The following is a 14,267-nucleotide window of genomic DNA, read 5'->3' on the forward strand; positions in this document are numbered from 1 at the left end:
TCTAATGGCAGAAAGTGAAGAGGAACTAAAGAGCCCTGCCGGGAGCCAGCACACAAGATCCCACCCACAACAAGGTCCTGAGGAGAAGACCTGACGAGCAAGGCAACTCAGGCCTCAGGGATTTCGAAAAGCTGCCTTGGCGCTCACCTTAAAGATGATATCTATCTTTCTGATGCTTACTATAATAAACTGCTCTCTAATTTCTGTGACTTAGGCAGAAGGCCTTCCCTGATCCTTTTCTAACCAGGTCAATTTAAAACTCTAATCAACATGCCCCTCGAACGGTGGCACTCTATAAGATTATTCATAAAAAAGAGTATTTTAATCTAAGCTCCTTTTGCTAGCATCTTAGTTTGCTTGACAAATGTGCCTGTACCTTTAGAACTAGTATATGTGACTGCTCCTCAACAATAAACAGCATTAAGAGCCTGAACGCATAAAAGGCCCCAATGGGCACAGAGCCCTTCGAGGGGGAGAAAGCCTATTGGAAAAACATAAAAAATATTACTTTATAAAACTGTTATTCGGTCTATATTTACTTGTTATGTTTTTGCTCTTAACGCCCTGAGCCTATATAATAAAGGTATAGTAGTTAGAGACTTATAAAAATAAAGGTTTAGCCTTAATATAAAAATAGTAAGACAGTTGTTAATCTAGCTGGTGATTTTTGTAAAAGAACTGACCTTGGTGCTACATTGTTTCAGCCTGCCATACCATGACTTTATGGGACCACATTCTTTTCCCTTAAGCTCAAGGCAAAAGATAGATTATAAAAAACAGGTTTTACTTTGAAACTTTGAGTTAATGAATCCTTTCTTTGTCATAATCCACTGTGCCTGTATTCTTTAAAAAATGTAGCTCTGGCACGTTCTGTGCCTGATACAAAAATACTTTTAGAAAAAGTGTTCTGGTTGATCAACCCTTATCAATAAAGAGTCATAAGATGTTAGCAGGCCTCCAGGCCAAAAGATGATGCAAACAACATGAGACTTTTGTAAACAAGATATACAAAAAGTATCCTGGTTTCGATAAAGGCCAAAAACTGCTGACCCGTTGGGCTAATTTGGCATGACTCCACATTTTACATTTTCCTCTATATACAACTTAAGATATAAAAATCTCCCTTTAAAAAATAAAGCTCAGACGCTGCCTCACACCTGCCTAGTCTCACTGTCTCTTCTCTCCGCCGACGCCGTCCAACCTGAGGGAACCCCTGGCCCAGCTGGAGCAGGACTCCGGCAGAGCCCTTCATGAGGGTGAAAAGAGGAGATGAAAAAGCTAACTTGAAACTCAACATTAAAAAAACAAAGATCATGACACCCAGTCCCATCACGTCATGGCAAATAGATGGGGAAAAAATGGAAAGTGACACACTTTATTTTCTTGGGTTCCAAAATCACTGCAGACAGTGACTGCAGCCATGAAATTAAAAGACGCTTGCTTCTTGGAAGGAAAGCTATAACGAACCAAGACAATGTATTAAAAAGCAAAGACATCACTTTGCCAACAAAGGACCATATATATAGTCAAAGCTATGGTTTTTCCAGTAGTCATGTATCGATGTGAGAACTGGACCATAAAGAAGCCTGAAAGCCGAAGAACTGATGCTTTCAAACTGTGGTTCTGGAGAAGGCTCTTGACAGTCACTTAGACAGCAAGGAGATCAAACTAGTCAATCCTAAAGGAAATCAACCCTGAATATTTACTGGAAGGACTGAAGTGGAAGCTCCAATACTTTGGCCACCTGATACGAAGAACTGACTCATTGGTAAAGACCCTGATGCTGGAAAATATTGAGGGCAGGTGGAGAAGGGGACGACAGAGGATGAGATGGTTGGATGGCATCACTGACTCAAAGGACATGAGTTTGAGCAAACTCTGGGAGATAGTGAAGGATGGGGAAGCCTGACATGCTGCAGTCCATGGGGTCATAAAGAGTCGGACACAACTTAGCGAATGAACAAGAGTATATCTTAAAATTTTTCATTGCAAGGAAAAAAAACTATATATGGTGGTGATATTTACTAGACTTATTTTGGTGATCATCTTGCAATGTATACAAATACCAAATCATTATGTCTTATACTTCAAATCTCGACTTATTCTCACACATACACTTTACGCAAGGCAAATAAATAGGATATAAAAGATAAACCAGACAAGGTTCTTGTCCCAGATAAAACCTCTCAAATTTAACAATCACCACCATCATTTTAACATCTATAGGAAAGTAGGTTCTGATTTCCTAGCCAATGTGCCATCAACAATCCTTTTGCTAATTTTATAAATGCTAGTGATACACACTTAACTCATATTTAGCTATCGGTTTATTCTGTGTCCCTCATCCCTCTCTGTCAGACATGCACAAACAGTAGTTCTCCACTTCATATTTATATAGTTTACTTGTTTATTCTTTAAGTATATCCCCTTGCCCTTAATGTTACTGAACTTCACACTAATCTATTTCTCTAAATTGCCGCAGTCACTGAGTAGTTTAGTTATCCACACTATCTGGAATGTCCTGAATATGTTATGAGCGTACTGAGTGCCAAATAAAAAACATTTCTTTTTCCCTAAAAGGGGAAAAAAATCAATTGAGAACAATTGAGAATATAAGCAAAAAGCCACTTAATTCTAAGTTTTTAGAGATACTAGAAAGGTGCAACTCACAATCTTTAAATTTAAAACCAAGAAATGTCTTTTTTCAAGAAGTAACTTCTTAAAAACAAATTTTACAAATATTTAAAAAAATTCAATTCCATATTACAATTAATTAAAAAGGATGGAGAAAGATGGAGAGATGAATAAATTCTGAAATAAAAACAAGAGAAAGAGAAGGGAAGATAGTTCAAAAATTAAAAGAACTTTGGACTTTCCAAAGCAAATATATGCTATGAGGTTCTTCCCTTGCACCGTGAGCACAAAGCTAACAGGAAAAAGTCACAATTGCTGCTGTTTACAAATTTTAATTCAAAACATAGGGGGAAAGTTACTTCTGCAGCAAAGACTATGTGCCTGCTGCATTTGTGTGTGTATATTAATAGGCAGAAAATTCCTACTCTCTTTTTTTCACCTTTTAAATAGTTTCTCTTGGCCCAGGGTGAAAGACAGAAATGAATTTCTTTAAACATACGTATCAGCAATGATTAATTCTTAGAATTATGAAACTCAGTGAAAACATTAAGTATTAACATATATATTTTACCAACCTTCTATTTCACTCAAAGATAAAATCTTTCTTCAAAGCAGTATGCTCCCTGTGGAAACCTCCACCTCTAGCAGTTAGTTATAGGAAGCTCTAGTTCAGTCTCTACCTTATCTGGTAACCAGATGCAAGTAATTCATTCATTAAAGGTCCTATCCGCAGTACTCCACATGTCATAATCTTTCTTTTTTAAGAATACAAACAGAAATTTACAATACCATATGTAAAATAGATAGCCAATGGGAATTTGCTATATGACTCAGGAAACTCAAACAGGGGCTCTGTGACAATCTAGAAGGGTGGGATGAGGAGGAAGATGGGAGGGACATTCCGGAGGGAGGGGACATGGGTGTACCTATGGCTGATTCTTGTTGATGTACGACAGAAAACCACAACATTCTGTAATGCAATTATCCTTCAATTAAAAAAAAAGAATACAAACAAAGCCATTGTTATTACAAGTTGGGGTTTTTAAAATATAAATAATCTCAACTCTAAGATGAAAAGGCATTTATACTAACTAAAGCATTCATGAGAGCCAGAGCAGAAGCTCTTGGCTAAATTCTATATGAAATTTGGTTCTACTTAATCTTATGGTACAGAATGCACCTTGTTCTTATGAGCAATTAGCATCCTGTTCATAAAGGTGTCCTGTCCAACTATCTCAGAAGGGATTCCCTAAATTTCCAACACAGCTGTTATCCATAATTGTCAGCATACCACAAGAAGCTTCTGAAGACAGAAAAGAACACTGCCACAGAACAGCTATGAATATTATGGATAAAAACCAAAATGGGCTGTTATCAATGTCCAAGAAGAAACTCTTTTCTGAAGGTTTAAAACAAACAAACAAAAAAACCTTTAGCAGCAGAGACTGTCTCAGGGGAAGATACTGCGGGTTCTTTTGCATGCCTGAATTATTTTTAAACCACATGTGTATATATACACATACATATATATCACAATGAAAGCCAGTATAACACAATAGATTTCTGGATCCAGAATACCTCAGTTCAAATCCCATCTCATCCACCTTCTAGCTATGTGACCACTTACTTACTAACCATGTGACACTGGATGTGTTTCTTACTTCTCTGTATCCAATTTCATCACCTGTCAAATGGTGATAATAATAGTTCCTTTCACTGGGCTGAGAAGAATCAATAAGCTAATAGATAGAGTCTGGTGCACAGTTCAGTTCAGTCCAGTCGCTCAGTCGTGTCCGACTCTTTGCTACCCCATGAACTGCAACATGCCAGGCCTCTCTGTCCATCACCAACTCCCGGAGTCCACTCAAACCCATGTCCATTGAGTCGGTGATGCCATCCAACCATCTCATCCTCTGTCGTTCCCTTCTCCTCCTGCCTCAGTCTTTCCCAGTATCAGGGTCTTTTCCAATGAGTCAGCTCTTCGCATCAGGTGGCCAAAATATTGGAGTTTCAGCTTAAGCATCAGTTGTTCCAATGAATATTCAGGACTGATTTCCTTTAGGATGGACTGGCTGGATCTCCTTGCAGTCAGTAGGCACCATGTATATATTAGATATCACTATTTTTAACTTGTGGAGTTAATTTTAGACTTATAGAAAGTTGCAAAAATATTCTTAGGATAAGGATAAGGAAAGGTATCCTTATCTCATCACTTCCCTTCCCCTAATGCTAACATCTTATATTACCATACCACAATTTTCAAGAACAGGAAACGAATATTGGTACAATTTTGTTAACAAAATGACAGACTTTAAATTCCACCAATTTTTCCACTAACATTCTTTTTCTAAGATCCTGTCCAGGATCCATACTAATTCAGTTATTTCTACTTAGTTTCCAAATGTGACAGCTTCTCCTTGCAGACACAAACTTAACCAACGATCAAAGTAAATATCACTAGTCATAAAACATATCAACAATATAAGCTCCTTGATATGATACACTAAAAAGGACATAACAGCATTTGGTTGTTTTCTTGCCAAAAATGCATAACTTCATTCCAGGTATGAGAAAATAGAAGATAAGCCAAAATTGAGACACATTCTATAAAATAACTGATAAGTATGCTTCACAAGTATCGCTATTATTTAACTTTTCAAAAATTAAAAGTAAATTATCTTTTTAAATCAATATCTGTAAGTCATGATAACATCCCAAAGTTTGGGTAACTTTTCTGAAACTAAGATTATGGCATCCGGTCCCATCATTTCATGGCAAATAGATGGGAAACAGTGGAAACAGTGGCTGACTTTATTTTGGGGGCTCCAAAATCACTGCAGATGGTGATTGCAGCCATGAAATTAAAAGACACTTACTCCTTGGAAAGGAAGTTATGACCACCCTAGACAGCATATTAAAAAGCAGAGACATTACTTTGCCAACAAAGGTCCGTCTAGTCAGGGCAATGGTTTGTCCAGTGGTCATGTATGGATGTGAGAGTTGGACCATAAAGAAAGCTGCTGTCCTCTGACTCTAATACTTATTAAATGCATTAAATGACTCGGGAGAGTTACATAATTTGTGGGATGTAACTCTTTTACCTACCTTTAAAGAGAAGATACTGGTGCTGTTACAGAAGTCCTGCAAGGACTAGTGAGACACTAGGTGCAATGCCTGGCACATGGCAGGCACCCAACACCTGGCACATGGCGGGCACCCAACACCTGGCACATGGCGGGCGCCCAACAAGTGATGAAATTCTCAAGCTCTCCACCACGCTGCTGCCTCCACCTGGCACAGGTGCACGGCTGAGAGGGAGGAACCAGAGCTGAGGAGTGAGCTGTTTCCCTGACCACATCTCTTACTGCTCACCTACCCACACATTAAAGACTACAGAAGCAAGAATCATGAAAAGTAAGCTAGATTACGTCTGTTGGCTTTTTATTAAAAAGGGAAATAGCATTCAACATAATCTATAAAATAAAAACAATACACAGCCTATCTAAATATTTTTAAGTGTTGCTCTTGTTTTGACTCCAAGACATTTATTTATTCTAAGTATCAAGATAATATAAGAAATAAAATATCTGCACTAAAAAAGGTCCTTCCAGTTCTCTTTTTCACATTCCTCATTATATCTCCTATTTAAAATATTACATTTAAAGTTTAAATTGGCAAGCCATGTGTACTGAAATGCTCCTTACAAATCACCATTTTAGATATCCTATTTCTAAACAACACAAACAAATCCAGTGCAACTTCATACCTTACATACATAGCTCCTCTAACATTCACATGCAGGACTCATCTCTCCAGGCAAGATCTTTTCATGCACCCTCTTTCCAACTAGATCTGAAATAATATCTGCCAGATCTATTCTTTCCTCTTCTTCAGTTTTTCTGAGTAGCAGAAAACCTGAACTAATGATAATAAGGGAGACTACTGCACACTTTTTTTTTCCTCTTATTGAATCAAACTTCTTTCAGTTTGTTTTTTGTAAAGTTGCTCATCGCTAATCTCTCACATGTTTCTATCCCCTAACAATAAGCATGCTGTTTTCCAACTTGGAAGATTAACATGAACGTCCACATTGACCTGGCAGTTATAGATTGCCGTCATTTTCTAGGCGGCCAATTTAAGGCCATGAATAGAGATGTCTTTGTTGTGAGAAAAATGATTTCTTTGAAGTTTATGGTGATGCTGAAGCTGCTTTATACAACCCACACTGCTCCTGGCTCAAACAGCAGCAAACATTCTGTGAGGAGTACAGAGGACATGGAAAAGAGGGTTGATAATCTGTTTAGTGAGATAACAGAACTGAGATAACAGAACTTCTTCTGTCTTCTAAATTTTAATATATGAGGTCTTAAAATCATACCTAAAATTCTAAAGGAAAGCAATTCACTTTCAAACTCATGTTTTTTGTTTCCTTCTGAATTACTGCGAAAACAAATTAAGGAATTTCTCTTTGACATTTCTTAACTATACTTTAATAAAATCAACTTGGCAAAAAGTAACATTCCAAGGCAAATAAGTTTGGTTCTACATAAAACAAACAGGTTGAAAAAAGTGAATAATGGTTGTTATTTCATAACTCTCCCTTCCTCAAAGGTAAAACATTAAATTTCCTTTTCAGAAGAATGGTAGATTGAAATCTTAACTTATTTCCAAGAAAATGAAAGAGTTACAGTTTAATAAATCACCTGTAGCTTAGCTGTTCCAGGAAACCCTCTCCTTTGCAATAAATTTAATTAAGACAATGAGAAGCCATCCAACTCCAGGAACAAGATACAGGTAGCCTGTGTCTGACCAGCTCAAAAAGGCACAGATAAAAAGCAAAATAAACTGAACTGACAGTAACTTTGAAATCTTCAATCACTGAAAGCTAAAAGCTTATTTTTTTCTTTTTGTGCTCATCTTTCAGAGTACCAATAACTCTGAATACCAATAATCCTATGCACAGGCTCCACTGCACATAGGATTCTCCTTTAACATCAGACATTTGGTAGAATTCAGTCATCTTTCATGCAAGGTGCATCAGGTTCTGATTCTTTCTATCATTCTGAAAAGGAGAGGAAAAGTATATGGCTAGCAGTGGGTCAATTGGGTCAGTATGGAGATGGAGGCCACTGAAAACTAGCCCTTCTTTTATGCATGTATTTGAGACTGCAATGTTTGGGGCAGTGCATATCACAGATGAAATCATCCTTATGAAATGTGAGTTCTTGTATATCTCATTCACAAATGCCAGATTACATTACACTACATTTTGAAAATGTCTTATGTCAAAGTCCCAGAAGGAGATTAAGTATAAGCTCAGAAAAATCCTTTTCAAAATTCATTATCTAAAAAATGGGCCAAAGAACTAAACAGACATTTCTCCAGAGAAGACATACAGATGGCTAACAAACACATGAAAAGATGCTCAACATCACTCATTATTAGAGAAATGCAAATCAAAACCACAATGAGGTACCATTTCACACCAGTCAGAACGGCTGCTATCCAAAAGTCTACAAGCAATAAATGCTGGAGAGGGTGTGGAGAAAAGGGAACCCTCTTACACTGTTGGTGGGAATGCAAACTAGTACAGCCATTATGGAGAACAGTGTGGAGATTCCTTAAAAAAATGGGAACAGAACTGCCATATGACCCAGCAATCCCACTGCTGGGCATACACACCGAGGAAACCAGAATTGAAAGAGACACGTGTACCCCAATGTTCATCGCAGCACTGTTTACAATAGCCAGGACATGGAAGCAACCTAGATGTCCATCAGCAGACGAATGGATTAAGGAAGCTGTGGTACATATACACAATGGAATATTACTCAGCCATTAAAAAAAATACTTTTGAATCGGTTCTATTGAGATGGATGAAACTGGAGCCCATTATACAGAGTGAAGTAAGCCGGAAAGAAAAACAACAATACAGTATAATAATGCATATATATGGAATTTGAAAGATGGTAACGATAACCCTATATGTGAGACAGAATAAGAGACACAGATGCATAGAACAGTCTTATGGACTCTGAGGGAGAAGGTGAGGGTGGGATGTTCTGGGAGAATAGCATTGAAACATGTATATTATCATATGTGAAACAGAACTCCATTCCATGTTCGATGCATGAGACAAATACTCAGGACTGGGGCAATGGGATGACCCAGAGGGATGGGATGGGGAGGGATGTGGGAGGGGGGTCAGGAAGGGGAACACATGTAAACCCATGGCTGATCCATGTCAATGTATGGCAAAAACTACTACAATATTGTAAAGTAATTAGCCCCCAACTAAAATAAAAACAAAACAAAACAAGACAAAATTCATTATCTCTGTGGAATGCTTTCAAATAGCCATAAAATATATACTACTCCTTAATGCCATAATGATTTTTTTATTGTTTATACCATTTTTCCCCAAATTTATTTTGGAAAAAATACAGCCTTGCCCAGTGCCTAACAGCTGCCTTGAATATAGCCGGCAGGATCTTCTGATTTCTGGAAAAGGTATTTATTAATGTTAAAGGAAAATCACAGAAGTAGAATTCCATTAACGGTTTCTGAAAAACTCCACTGGCAGCTCCCTAAATGCCTTAATCCCTCTATAAAAGAGCATCAGGTTTTGTACTACTGTATTTTAAAGAGTTAAGGACTCAATCTGTTCAACCTATTCACATTATTTTAGGTACCTATCACATGTGTGGCAACCTCTACCCTAGGAGTGAGTCATCTGCCTTCTATACACTCAAAACAACAGGATTCTGTTACATTATGCATGCATGGTAAGTCACTTCAGTTGTGTCTGACTCTGTACGACCCTATGGACTGCAGCTGGCCAGGCTCCACTGTGCATAGGATTCTCAGGCAAGAATACTGGAGTGGGTTGCTGTGCCATCCTCCAGGGATCTTCCTGATCCAGGGATGGAACCTGAGTCTAACCTGCATTGGCAGGCGGGTCCTTTACCACTAGCACCACCTGGGAAGCCCTCTGTTACATTATACTGCTTTATAATAAATGAGAACTGTTCCATTTCTAACCCACTTTTCATTAATTTAGCTAGAAAAACAGTCTTAATTTTTCCTGCAAACAATATGTTATTCAAAGATTTAACGAATGGTGAGTTGGGAATTATTTTTAACTGCCTTGCACTAATCTCTCCCCATTTGAAAACACTTTAAAACTCTATATTAACTGCATAATTGAGAATCATAACTAAAACTTCATATGAATCACAGATAATAGAACTGTTAAGTTGCAAAGATTTTTGGCAATTAATCATAAGAACTACATTCATGGGATTCTCCTTCAAAGGAGAATTCAAAGGGAAACTTGTTTGAATGGATGAACTTAGAAAAGTTCAACTCCAGAAATAACAAAAAAATGGCAAACACCACTAAAAAGAGAGAGAATGAAGTTTAATCTTTGTCCTGCTTAATCAAAGAGATGTAATGAGATATAACAACTTAGTGAAGAGAGAAAGAACAAAAGGACTAGAAAGATTTAGAAGTTTCTAAAACAAACTAAAAAAATTAAAAAGCACAGCATCTCTTCTTCCCTCCATCCCCATCTTTGTTTAAAATACAGTATCAAAGTAGTATAATATGCTAAATGAATAACTAGACAAGTATTGTCCGATATGGTAGTCATTAAACACATGTGGCTACTAAGCATCTGAAATGTGGCTAGTCCAATTTAAAAGTGTAGTACTGAAAAAAAATTAAAATCTCACTTACTGATTTTATAATGGTTACACCTTGAAATGATAAATCTTTCATGTTTTAAACCAAATAAAAATATTATTAAAATTAATGTCTCCAATTTCTTTTTACTCCTTAAATGTAGCTACTAAAGATAATTTCCTGGCAGTCCAGTGGTTCCGTGAGTAAAGAACCTGCCTGCAATGCAGGAGACACCACTGATACGGGTTCAATTCCTGAGTTGGGAAGCTCCCCTGGAGGAGGGCATGGCAACCCACCTCAGTATTCTTGTCTGGAGAATCCTATGGACGGGGAGCCTGGCGGGCTACAGTCCATAGGTCGCAAGGAGTCGGATATGACAGAAGCAACTGAGCACACAGCACCAGTGGTTAGGACTCTGCGCTTCCACTGGAGGAGGCCTGAGTGCAATCCCTGGTCAGAGAACTAGGACCACATAAGCTGCACAACAAGGCCAAAAAAATAAAGAGAAAAAAAGTGTTTTAAATGTGGCTACTAGAATATTTAAAATTAAGTATGTGGTTAATCATTATACTTCTTCTAGATAAAGCTAGACAAGACAGTAAATGCTATAAAGCCGGAAGAAATCAAGATATTAAACTTTATGAAGATATCAAAACTTAAAAGAAGGAAAGGATTCGGGAAAGCTGAGGAAAGTGCCTTCCATCTTAAAGGAACCATATTATATGATAGAAATAAGAAGGACCTCTCAAACTCACTAGAGAAGGGGATGTTCTCAAAGAATTAATCCTCCTCATGTGATAATAAAAAGTGCTTAAGTCAGAAGAAGTCCTAGGTTAAAGGCACACATTTACAGAACACGTTTGAAATTAGGCAGGCTGCCTTCTACAATAAATTAGAGCACTGCAAAACTTTAAAGACACAAGAAGGAACTTCGTTGGTTTTGTCCACTGCTCTATCTTCAATCCTCAAAAGAGTGCTAGGCATGTAATAAAATAAATATTTGTCCAATGAATGAGTGAACAATGAACTATTGATACTATAGAATGGGGTGGTGCTTTCCAGTAATCTTTAGGGCATCGACCCTGGGAGGAAAAGGCAGTAAAAAGGGAAAGAGTGTGAAGGAAGGAGAAAGCATCCATATTAGTACCTGCCAGAGTCTAATTAAGTTTATTTTTTATTTTTTTTTTATTAGAAAAATTATTTATTTCTGCTCCTTCCATACATCTTATTGTTTCTGAAACAGTCTTCCATACATATCTGAAATGATGTACTGTCACACACTCTGTTTAAAGGCAAAGCACCATTGGTAAAGCTGATCAGCTGTCCAGAGTTCTCAGCGTACGGAATTGCACGTCCTGATTTTACATTAATTTCTGAAGGCCAGAAAAGTCACCTTCAAAAAATGTTAAGGGGTTTGTAAAAAATAATCACTTTATTCAATATTATAGCTATAGAAATGAAGTACATTTTAAGAAATGAAAAAAAAAGAAGAAAATGTCACTTAACATCATTGGTACATCAGTGAAGGCCAGCAGGAAAAAATACTGATAAGCTTGTCTCTGACACCAAGAAGACATTCTAGTCCATGCTTTAATATGCTTCCTATGTTTTCACTAGATGTTTCTTTTCTGCTGCTTTTCATCCTTCTTTGTATTTCATATCTGAGGACTGGTACAGCCTTTAAAATTTCATTAACAGGAGCAAATTCAGTACGTGCTGACTTCTTCTCAAAAGGCACTCTAACCCATAAGATAGCCCGGCAGCTTCATTCTCATGAATACTCTAGCCATGAAAAAACTCAATAGGACACACACGAATCCAATGAATAAAAGAAGAAACCTATTGAGTTTGGGAATGTTTGGTGCATTGGATCGGTCCAGGATTATAAAACCTAAACCTCCCATTGTAAACAGGAAGCTGGATGCAAGTCCTTCCATAATATACTGTCCATTTACTCTATAAGCCAAGAAAGCGACTGGTCTCTGATGCCCGTGTTCATCAGTCACCGAGCCGACACTTGGAGGTTCAACAATAACATCATAAATGATTCCTCCGGTGATGAGGAAGTAAGACACCACCACCAGAGCGTACAACGTCATGGCCGATGGCATGTGCACCCAGGGCGGCTTCTTCAGCTTCAGGTTCGGGCATTCGAGCACTAAGAACGGGACTCGGTACAAACTCTCCATGTTGGCGGTGGCAGGGGACGCTCTGGGCCTCCAGCCCCACGCGCCACCTGGAAACAGCTAATTAAGTTTATTTTTTGTATAGCTCAAAAAAAGAAGTAAAAAGGTTAAAGCACGAAACCAACTCTGCATAATTTTGGTTCTACGTATTACCTAAGAACTTGAAGAAAAAATGATCGATAAGGATTTATGAAATCCAAGAACATATTCCTTTTACTTTATTTGCTTTCCTGTGAGAAAAATGTTAAATGAATGAATGAGAAAGAGAAATAATATTCCAACTACTTTGAGATTAATTAAAATAAAGACTAAGAGGTTTTAAAGACTTGAATGATTGATAAATATAGGACCTGGTGGCTCAGATGGTAAAGAATCTGCCTGCAATGCAGGAGAACTAACTGGGTTTGATCCCTGGGTTGGGAAGATCCCTTGGAGAAGGGAATGGCAACCCACTCCAGTATTCTTGCCTGGAGAATTCCATGGACATAGGAGCCTATGAAGGTGGATTCTTTACCAGCTGAGCCACCAGAGAAGTCCAAGAATACTGGAGTGGGTAGCCTACCGCTTTTCTCCAGGGGATCTTCCCAACCTAGGAATCAAACCAGGGTCTCCTGCATTGCAGGTGGATTCTTTACCAGCTGAGCTACAAGGGAAGCCCCTTAAGAGAGAAAGCTAAAGATAAAAAGAAAACAGGGTTATATCAAAGTAGAATCCAAGAAATAAAAACACAGCATGAGAAAGAACCGTTTTTTAAAAAAATCCACAATTCACATAACTTTATGTACTAAATAATAATGCTTGAGAAATACATATAGGCAAAAACTGTTAAACATGCAAAAATAAATGGATATAAATTTAGAAGTACAGGTCTTTAGAAGACTTCTTCAGACATACAATTACAGTCAGAAAATATAAATAAGTTGAAATAAAAGGTCATTTGATGTCAAACAAAATAGGCCTCCCATGCAAGAGCTTGAACTTAAAAGCAAAAGTATAATTTGTTTTAAAGAATGTTCTTTTACAGTGTCCCATAGGTTTTGGGTTGTTGTGTTTTCATTTTCATTCGTTTCTATGCATAATTTTATTTCTTTTTTGATTTCTTCTGTGATTTGTTGGTTATTCAGAAGCGTGTTGTTTAGCCTCCATATGTTGGAATTTTTAATAGTTTTTTTCCTGTAATTGAGGTCTAATCTTACTGCATTGTGGTCAGAGAAGATGGCTGGGATGATTTCAATTTTTTTGAATTTACCAAGGCTAGATTTATGGCCCAGGATGTGATCTATCCTGGAGAAAGTTCCATGTGCACTTGAGAAAAAGGTAAAATTGATTGTTTTGGGGTGGAAAGTCCTGTAAATATCAATTAAATCTAATTTGTCTATTGTATCATTTAAAGTTTGTGTTTCCATATTAATTTTCTGTTTAGTTGATCTATCCATATGCGTGAGTGGAGTATTAAAGTCTCCCACTATTAGGCTCTACTACAAAGCCACAGTCATCAAGACAGTATGGTACTGGCACAAAGATAGAAATATAGATCAATGGAACAAAATAGAAAGCGCAGAGATAAACCCACGCACATATGGACACCTTATCTTCGACAAAGGAGGCAAGAATATACAATGGAGAAAAGACAATCTCTTTAACAAGTGGTGCTGGGAAAACTGGTCAACCACTTGTAAAAGAATGAAACTAGAACACTTCCTAACACCGTACACAAAAATAAACTCAAAATGGATTAAAGATCTAAACGTAAGACCAGAAACT

At 37.5% G+C, this 14,267-nt stretch overlaps 1 protein-coding gene and 1 pseudogene across 31 annotated transcripts in view; both read right to left on the reverse strand.

The window, feature by feature from the left end:
• ART3 (ADP-ribosyltransferase 3 (inactive)) overlaps positions 1 to 14,267 on the reverse strand; it is a 126,204-nt gene that overhangs the window by 76,784 nt on the left and 35,153 nt on the right. The gene's annotated exons all lie outside the window — the stretch shown is intronic.
• LOC145543616 (oligosaccharyltransferase complex subunit OSTC pseudogene) lies at positions 11,484 to 12,558 on the reverse strand (annotated as a pseudogene). The gene has a single exon (XR_014080911.1). The product of XR_014080911.1 is annotated as an oligosaccharyltransferase complex subunit OSTC pseudogene (transcript).

This window comes from Giraffa tippelskirchi, chromosome 1 (assembly GCF_054371585.1).
Source record: "Giraffa tippelskirchi isolate mGirTip1 chromosome 1, T2T-mGirTip1v1.2.pri, whole genome shotgun sequence".
NCBI lineage: Eukaryota > Metazoa > Chordata > Mammalia > Artiodactyla > Giraffidae > Giraffa > Giraffa tippelskirchi.